We start from the raw sequence: 10,626 nt of genomic DNA on the forward strand, positions 1-10,626 counted from the left end.
AAAATGACTATTTTGTTCGAGCAGGCTGTTTCACCAAAATTGGGGCTGCATTCACGCAAGCACAAGAACATTTGCTCTGGAACTGTTCGCACAAGCAGAATGTCAGCCAGTGTGGATGTTGGACATTTTGAATCTTAATTAGGGGATGTTGCTTGCCAATAAAAAAGCACTTACGGGTGAAAAGCTGTGTGAATTTGGCACAAGCGCCTTGAAGCGAACTTTATTTTAGAAGTAGTTTTCTGGCCGTCTCTTAAAGAAAGAAGTTTAAGTTTCGCCCAAAAGGCGAAGCATCGATTGCGATAGCAAACTAGTGTACATCTATACGAAGTACTGATAGCGGTGTTATCGGCCGTATAAACCACTAAACATAGGCATACTACCGAACTTAATAAGCACGGTGTCACGCGCGCACAAGCAAACATGAACGCATCTTACTAGATGACCGCGGAAACTCGCTGTCAAAACGTCGTTGTGAGTAAGCACCGTAGCAGCAGCGAGCTCGTTGACGTTCGTCCTGCCGCTCGCTTCAACGCCAACTTAGCCGCGAAAACAGCGCAGGGAGGAAGGACGCTACCCTCGCTTCAGATGGCTTTCAAGATACAGCCGCCCTGGTGGGAGCGCACGTGGTAGTACGCGGCCACCCCCCTCCCTCGGGAGCCGTGGTGCCAGGCGGGCGCGCGCTGTCGCTATAGGGGGGCGCCGAGTAAAAACGCCCCGCCCCCCCTCTCCCACTTCCTAACCTCCCTCCAGAGCGTTGCACTGACTTTCCCGCTTCGTTCGCTAGCGTGCGGGAGACTGAGCCGCGATCGCCGGCTCACCCTCGCACGATTTCCCTCGCACAAAAGAGCATAGGCGCGCGGCAACGATTTTATCGACCGTCCACTTTAAACTGAACCTCACGGCGACGGCAGAAATAAGCCTGGAGTGTACATATAATTGTTATCGTAATAAAACAATATTTTGCAAAGCATGATTTGCGGATACGTCGACGTTACCATTTAGTTTTGTAGTTACTTCGCTCAAGTCGTAATCATGTGCGTTATGTATAAATTGAGAAAAACTTGGAAGCTCGTGTCTTTTAGGCAAAATTAAGAGCTCGAATCATTTCACATGTGACGTTTTGGTGATGTTTGTTATACATTAACCATAGGCCACGTTGACTCGCTGAACATACAACGTCCTTTACGAGGGAACCCTGAAACACTGGAGTAAAACACTAAATTTGGCTTAACCATTACAGTTCTTTTTTTCAGAACCTTAACTCATTTTGCGGCAAGCGGTGGTGTACTAGGAGAAAAAAAAAAGGCTCAACTTTCTTTTCTTGTGCCTCGAACTACGGTGCTCAAACGTCCCTGTGGCGTCATGGATCTTAAAGAAGTTCAATGTTGGGCCAGGCCAAGCTTTAGCGCTCTCCAATATCAGTGGTTGGCACTGTAATAACGCATTGTTGCGTGACAAAAAAGAACTACACCTCAGCAGACGCTGTGAAATTTTCTAATGTAATGGCGAACTGGGCTTTAAGTCCAGTTCACCAGGACCTTTGTGTTCTTGCATCATTTTCTGCCTTATCCAACTCCTTCTCACAAGAAGATATAGGCCAGGGGTGGTATTCTGTAAGAGTCTACCTAGTGGACTGTCCATTTCGGCGGCCGTTGATTCGCTGCTGCTTGACGTGCAGGAAGGAGACTGGCTGGCACCTTCCTGCACGTCAAGCAGCAGCGAATCAATGGTCGCAGAAATGGCAAAATGGACAGTCCACTAGGTAGACTCTTACAGAATACCGCCCCTGGTCACTCGAACGTTTACGTAAGGTGGAGTGCTTCACAGAATATCCGCATGACTGTATCGGCTAGGGAAGATGCTGTGAGCTGGAGTGCTAAAATAATAAAAAGACGTCATCTATTTCACTTTATGTACAACAATATAGCTGCAGTGTGTTATTGGAACTGCCTAACGCTCATGTCCATGATCCCTACCGTCATCTAAGCCGTATATTGTAACTAATAGTTAATCCTAGCTCATAGGTATTTCAGAAATATTGCGGCCTAAATCATGTAAACTAAGGCTAAGACTACAATGTTTGGTTTAGTCTGTTGTTTAGAGAACATATACGTAGTGGAGGAGATTGAAGTGTATGAAGGATGCTAAAAATATCCCAGCTCTAAATGTACCTGTGTAGAAAATAGGAATGTTGATTGCGAGCGCAAATCCATGTTTGAGATGAGCGAAAGTAATACAAGGAATTAGAAAAAAAAAACGCTTCCTCTTTCGTGTTTTGCTGTTTGTCGCATGCTTCTGCATGAAACTCGATATATTATGGGCTGCTAATGTCATGGCATATCTTCTGCTTTTGTTGAAATATTTCTTTCACAGAAAACGAAGTCAGTGGTTCATAAAAACTGTCACATTGTTTGCAAAGCTGTATTACGTTTTCTAAGGTTGCATGAAACCGGATGCGTTACGTGCTGATGCTTTACATGCTTTGTTTTAGATCCTTCATCCGTCGTTGTACCCTGGTAGGCTTAGGCGGGGCAAAATGAGACACGGGAAAAAACGCGACATTTTGATTTGGCTGCAATCTATACCTCAGGCAAAAAAGTTCTTTTTTGTGGTTCTATATTTGATAAATAGGTGGGGGTAGTTGTCGATTCCTTTTGATAAAAACGCTCGCGATTGTTCGAAGTGTTCGTGCGGGGAAATATGCACGGTTGTTGTTAGAGACCCCGTGACCCGCCAAGAAGGGGTGAAATTCTGCTCGCTGAAATTTTCGGATCCGTGCATGAAGGTACTCCCGCGTCAGTTCAGCAACGTACGTATTTACATTGTTGCTTTGTACCGCTATCTACATGCTGCCAAAAGTTCTGTAAGTGTCGTGGGTTAAATGGGAATTTTTTTTTAATTCGGACATTTCAAAGGGGAAACACGCGACAAAAAGCGTTGAATCGGCATAAATAATTTCCTACTAATCGAATCATTTGACGAGCCACCGTCCACCAGAGTAACAGGAGAGAACGTGGAAATGATAAAGACACTAACGCTGACACAGCTTCGTCGAGTAACACCCTGAACAAAGAGAAAATTATTCTGAGAGGCGTTACTTTGCACGATATTCCTCCAGTGCCGAAATTAGGAAAGACTGAAGCTAGCGTAGTTCTACATTCATTGTTTCACAAAGCCCAGCTGAGCATGATGAAGCCTGTGAAACGTCTGCGCTGTTCTGCATCCAGATGACAAGAAGAGGCGAAGAAGACTCGTGAGGACAGATGTAGCTTACATTCGTTGAATGAGCCAGTAAAGCGCAAATGTCCAAAATCGTGCAATAGCACAAAGAAAAACTGGCGGTGTTTGCTCTGGAAGCGCCAGAATCAGCTTGAATTCAAAGTTTATAGTGGAAAGAGTGGGCTCATGAAGACTACGTGGGTGCTCACACAGCTGATTGCAAGTGCTTCTCCTTCAAGAACTGAACTACCCAAAATTTTTTTGAGACAGCCTTGTCTTACCCCACACAGCGTCTCATCCCTCCCCCCTCCATGTTGCGTAAAAATGACATTTTTTACATTTATTTATTTTTTCCTAAACATTTGAACCGCGGGAACATGGATATTTTTATGTACCACATACTCTGTATCCAGGAGACTGTTCCTGCTTTGTTGTTTTATGGTATAGAATGAAATTTAAGAAAATATTCACTATTTGCTAATTTCTGTCGCATTGGCCCAGGCTTATACTACTATACGGTATTATCCTATACGGTATTTCGCGAATAACTTTCCTTGGGTAGCAGCTTGGGTAGGGTGAAATGTGATTGGCTCTATTGTAGTGATGCAAAACTACCGGTAAATTGACTATCGATAGCATCGATAGTTTTTTCTGAAACTATCGATAGTGTAAAACGACTATCGATAGTATTACTATCGATAAACTATGTATAGTATTACCGGTAGTACTATCGATAGTGCAATCGATAGTGTCACCATCGATAGCGCAATCGGTGTTACTATCGATAGTACAATCGGTAGTTTGTGCACGTCCTTTTAGGTACTTATGTACATTCGTGAGCAGGCTTGTTTAGAGCGCTGAAGTGGTGGGCAGCAGAACAAATCATAGTGCGCAAATGCTGTGTCAAGGGCAACGTGCTCGTTCCTTGCATTTATGTCTATGCAGCTTCGATTCAGTTCAAGCACTGACCTTGAAACCCAGCAAGCATATGTGGTCAAGTCAAAATTCGTGTCAAATTCAGCTGAGAATTAGGCGCGCCAAACGGTGCGTCTCGGGTCTCTGTTACCAGCACAACAAGGACATTTCCGACACTAACATTTTATCCAGCAACTGTACGTGGTACTCGGTGCACAGCTCGGTGACGGGTAGACTGCGATAACGAAGTTTTTGTATTTCGCGGGCTTTCTTTAGAGGCAATTACAACACGCTTCATTAATGGTACTTAATTGCAAACACTTCACTCAGCCATTTTAAAATGTGATCTACAACTTTCGTATTGGCACTTTCTTGGGGAAGGCAATATGTAAAAAGTTAGGCAATTAGTTTATGCTAATAATTTGACTTTGCAAAACGAAAAAAAAAATACCGCAGATGAGGACACGCTATCTTCAACACCACGGAGTTGGTTTGAGGCACCTAGCACACGCGTCGTTTTGATAACACTGGCTACATCTAGCTGGGACACCTTGGGTATATATATATATATATATATATATATATATATATATATATATATAACATTTCAATGTGTAATGGTGGTGCAGTCGCTAAAGTCTCACATCTCATATTCTGTCGCGATTCTAAAGCTTTCTCCGGCAGCCTCATTTCAAACTAAAAGAGCGGATGCATAACGACGCGTCTTCTTCACAGGGGATTTAGTTTGAAGAATCGCTTTCAGAAAATTCACGATTTGCAGGAGCACTATAATGGTTAATACTGGCGTTCTAGCTTTACAAATCCGTGATATAATTCTAAATGGTTGGAATGAATCGCTTGAACCAGCAGTTCCTTTCCCTTAGCGTACAGTTATGACAGCACTTTTACCTTCTCCATTTCCAATACGTACTCTAAATGAAATGAGCTGTGAATCCCGATCAGGAAACAACAAATATTTCTTCGGGGCATTTTCTAAACTGATTTAATTGATTTAGCCTTTTCTTCTTGTTTGTGGGGTTGTACGTGCCAAAGCCAGTTATGATTATGAGGCACGCCGTAGTGGAGGGCTCCGAATTAATTTTGACCACCTGGGGTTCTTTAACGTGCACTACAGCGCAAGTACAAGCGCATTTTTGCATTTCGCCTCCATTGAAATGCGGCCGCCGCAGCCGGGATTCTCGCTCCCAAGTAATATTGAAAAAAAAAGGGTAACTCTAGTTTCTACTTGCGAAGTTATAGCTCCGTGTACGTGACTATTTGAATTTGCATGTGCGGAAATTTGTCACGAGATACCAATCGACGTAAAAGTAGGTGTTTTAAACGGAGCGGAAAATTTATATTACCTGTTTAACCAAACGGAGTACTAAAACTTCTTGTGTCTGCTAAATATATTGTATTGCTGTAGGTTCCGATGTTTTTATTAATGTGGTTCTTATGCGCGGTGTTTTAACGCTGGAGTATGTACACTTAAATTCAATGCGCATCAACCTAAAGCTGCTAGAATATCTTCTCCATCATTTAGCTAATTAAGCAATCATGCGAAGATACATGCGTTTTCTTTCAAGTGGCATCCCAGAAAGCTGAGCATTTATTCTGGCTCGAGTGTAAAAGCGAAGACAAGTACGAGCGCAGAGTTCCCCATGAGTGGCGTGCGCGTAAATTTGAGCAGTAGGTACAGCATAAATTTTAAGGTGTCTGGCCCTCTTGTGCAATCATATTCGCTGTTATGAATAAAATTGATCTTTAGAAACGGAACAAATCAGTTGATGTTCACCGTTGTCCCTTGACTGTGTACGCATGTCGTCGAAATGCAGCTACATGGGGCCGTCTGGTAGAGAGGATGGTACAAGGCGTGGTGCTCAGACACGAAGGAAAGGGTTGCTCAAACAGTCACGTCGCATCACGTTGTGCTGTCGTGCCTCGGGCCGAGCATTGGGTTCCCCAAGAGAGTGCGCAGACCAAACTACGAGTGCAGGTCACACCATGCCAAGGGTCGTTACTAAGGCTCCTTTGTAACCGAAGATAAATGAGGTTCCGGCTTCTGGGCACCTCAGTGTTTTTCTTCTGACCTTTCGTGGCTCATGAATGCTTCCGTGTGTTGGCTAAACAAGGAATAATGATACCGGAGGCGATACGAATGCGAATCCATTAGGCGAGGTGTGGGTAAGCGTGCGGAAAGCGATCATGGCGTCTCTGCTTTTCTTCGGTACTTGGTGGTGACGGTACGCGTTGTACAGTATGTTCTGCGGAATACAATAGCACGCGGGATCATATACGGCTTCTGTGACAATATTATTTCCAGCATATTCTAAACAGTACATCGCAAGTTCGTGTTTGTTCTGCATGTCCACGTCGCAAGATCGATGTGGACATTCAGAACAAACGTACGTGCATATTCCAGGTCCTGGTCTAGCGGCCAGAGCAAGTATGTGCTATGCGAAGAAAACTAAAACCATTTTTTTGTAGGATATATCGGTGTAGGATATACGTAGCTTAAAAGTAAAATATCCGATTTATATGATTTGCGTGGGTAAATAGGTACAATAGTTTATCATAAATTAGCTTTGAGCGTAGTGCTATGTTGCTTTTGGCCACTATTTACATATGCAACTTTTTAAAGCTTTTGCGCAGACATGACAGCATTCTGGAGCAATCCATCTCGACTGGTGCGAGAAGGGTATCCATTCAGCTTTTCCCTGAATTCTTGTTTAAGTTGTAATTCAGACCTAAGTGCTCTTCTATGGTGCGCCCTTTAGAAAAACGTAGGCTGAAGAATTGTGTTATTCTTACACATGATTGACAGCGGGTGCCGCGTATGCTGTATGAATGTTATTACAATGAAAAAAAAATATTCCATACCCAAAACACACATTTGAGCTGTAATGTATGACAGAAGAAATGTTCAGCACCAAGTTGAGACTGGAACCTAACTTTCTAACTATACTTCCCAAGATGTGCCACTCTATGTAGTCTTCGGGCAATGTTACAACATATAAAGTTGAGTGCCACGCGTCTACTTAACGAAACTTTCTTAGTGAAACTTCAGAGCACCCTTCTATAGGACCACTTGAACATCACCCACGTTTACGTCAATTTGTGAGAGCAAGTTCTACCTTTTATACTTTTTTTTCCATCGGCAACGTATGGAGAACTTCAGATTCCAAATGAAAGGTTAAAATTGTATCACGAGCCGCTACCCCGAATGTTTTTCTGCAGTAGTGCTGCACCATAATTTGGCAGCAGGCGGTTTTTTTTTTTTGGTCAAACATTTTCGTTTCAAGAAACATGAAGAATCAATCGGAATGCAATGAGGAAGCTGTGCAAATTAAACACCCTTCCTTTTTTTTGTGTCACATAGCCGATTTTTTTCTCAGTAGTCTACAACGCAGGTAGGAACATTGGAAAAATTGCTTTCACGTAAATTATTCTGGTAGCTGTAGTTTGTATAAGCAGGCGAGTTTTATAAATATTTTATGTTTTCAGACTGCATTTCAGAAGTTGCGCACTGTAGCCTCTAATCCTCTAAACTTTATTGGGGAATCGGGTACCGTTGGCTGGAATCGCCCAAATAGAATATTATTTTCGAAACCTAAGCAATTCTTATACTGAAGCGCCATTATTGGTAAGTTTTGAAAATACAAATAATCCTGAATGCGCAACAAGCACAGAAGTTTTTTACGTTGTACTGTGCAACCACATCATTCAGGGTGGAGCTAGAGACGACGAACGCCTTGCGATATCGAGTTACCTTTGCAAGTACACCGGGTTCCAAACCGGACACCGAGTTCCGAACCATGATTTTGTCCTTAGCCATGAGCATAGCAAAGTCATGAGGCATGAAACTTCGGACAGGACTGCGGTATGGTTGTGAAAACAAAAAACCTGCACTGCAAAATAATTGCATTTGTTCTGTTTCTAGGACTCACTGATACCTCTAGAGAGGAATAAGGATTATAAACAGGGATAAGGTGCCTCAGAAAGGCTGGCCAACGTTTCGATAGGAGGACCTATCTTCGTCAAAGACGAAGATAGGTCCTCCTATCGAAACGTTGGCCAGCCTTTCTGAGGCACCTTATCCCTGTTTATAATCCTTATTCCTCGTGTGCTACGCCATTAGTCAGCCATCTTTTTTTTATTTTGGATACCTCTAGAGACGTTAGATAACTGGCACTTCACTTGTGTATCCCTACGCACTTCCTGATACGCTTCATTCGCTTGGTTGTTGCAAGTTGGCAGCTTGTTCAAAACAAACTGCGTTGTTTGTCGAGCTATCATTTGACTTATTATCGATGTGTTATTTTTGTTGTTTTTTATTATTCCTTTAAAGTGACAGCGCAATAGTCAAGCAGAAGACGGCGATTTATTGAGCAACCTAAAAATAAGTTATTGTTTATGATCTGTAATCCTGAATGTTTTATGTTCATTTATGTAGAACATCACATGCTTTTGAAACACTCAGCGTCAATGCTTCTTAGCCTAACCCTTTGTGATGCTTCGCGATAGTATCCTTCGCCCCTACTGAACAATTTAATTACTTTAGGCAGTACTTGTCAGTACGAGCGTTCTTTTGAAGAACGCTCGTACTGACAAGTTTCCACTGAAAACAATTGTGCAATCAGTAAAACCTAATTGATTATTTTTGCTTTACTTTCCTCCCGACCTTTATTAAAACTGCACAATTATACTAAGAAAAACCAGCTTATCTGGCTCTTGCAGCGTACTCTCCCCAGACCTTCACGCCTTGCTTTTCTTCCACATATATATTGATTTAAAAAAATTGTCTCTCATCTTCAACTACACCCACCGGATGCACCCACTGTGACGTCCCAGACACCCTGCAACACATGGTCCAGGATTGCCCACTGCGTGACACATCCCCAGACCCCAGCTCACAAGCTCAACAAGACGACACAAGACACGAGGAGCAACCCAACTCAGCGCACTTTTCTACCACCACTGAAACGTGGGAGGCGAAGCTTTCCTCTGACGACCTGGACGATCAACGCAGTCTTGTCGCCCGGGCCAAGGAGGCAGCCCAAGCCAGAGGGTTCCTGGAATAAGGAATCCTCCGACCTAGGGTGAACCGGGTCCTGACGAGGATTACCGTTTCGGAAAATAAAAGTTTATTTCTCTCTCTCTCATCTTTTTCCTTTTGAAGGCATCACAAGTGACACTAAACACTTTCTCGATATGCACGCTTGAGAGAAGGGCGGTGTTGTAACGTGCGAACACCTAAAGGCACGTTCAGACTACCGACGTAATGTGCAGATGTTTCGCAAGAAACGCTAGCGCAAACGCTCAAAGCACAACGAAATTGTTCAGACTACAATCGTATGAAGCGTTATCAGCGCAACAGTCGTCACACACGCGAGCGTATTGGTTGGAAGGTGCGCTACTTTTACGTTTCATACAGACACGAGAGTTATGACGTGGCCAACAAGCACCACAGTTTCGGTTTTGAAATTTATGGTGACGCGACTTCCGACATCTCTAGTTACAGCAACGGAGCAACAGCCATGACTGCGCATCCAGTGAGACACAATTGGCCAGCTCGCGTTTTGATTGGCCCGTTTTAAGAAGCGTAACGTATGCAACTGACAGTGTGAACAACCGGCATTGTTAACGACCTTAACGTCGGTAACGCTCGATACGGGCTTTACGACAGATGCGCGCTTTGCTAACGCTACGACCGTAGACGGAACATATCTTTGCGCAAAAAAATTGTGGCTGATCAATTTCACAATGCTAATGCTGCTTCTATGAGGTGAGGCGCTTCGTTATTATTGGGGCAGAAGAAAATGGCGGCACAATTCATATCAGGATGACCGTCGACGGTATTGCGCTAGCACCGAATCAATATAGAGACACAAATTAATCTAGTGTCACCGTCGAAACGAGTTATAGCGGCGGGACTCCTTTTTCGCGCTTCTCTTAAGAACTCTCCATGTCATCTAGTGCCGCCGCCACCAAGACTGCGCATGGATTCCGAATTGCATGGCACGCCTGCGCGTGCGAACGCTGAGACTTGCTCCCTCTCTTGGCGCACACGGAGTGGCATACTCAGTGACCCAAGTTGTGGAGAGGTTCATTAAGGAGCGGCATGTGCCTAGTACATTCATGTCGCAGCCCGTTAAAGTGTTGACATAAAAGACGTTCATTTCAAAGCGCCACGTAGCTAGTGCATTTGCGGTGCAGCCTGCAAATGGGTCGGGTTGCTGTCCTTGAGGAACCCTGGCCACGTGAGTTCGATTCGTATCAGCATATCGGATAAATGCAAGGGATCTTTTTCGTCATTCTAGATTACGGCATAATCAATGGCACGTGATTAGTTACCCAAGTTGGCGTCCAAGACGTCCATTGAAGAGCGACACACACCTGCTGCCGCATACTCGGTGACACAAGGCGGGAACAATTGCGTTCATTGAAGACCAGCACAAACCGGATGGCACAAACAGTGTTTAAAGTAGGCGT

Source organism: Dermacentor silvarum, chromosome 7 (genome assembly GCF_013339745.2).
Source record: "Dermacentor silvarum isolate Dsil-2018 chromosome 7, BIME_Dsil_1.4, whole genome shotgun sequence".
Lineage (NCBI taxonomy): Eukaryota > Metazoa > Arthropoda > Arachnida > Ixodida > Ixodidae > Dermacentor > Dermacentor silvarum.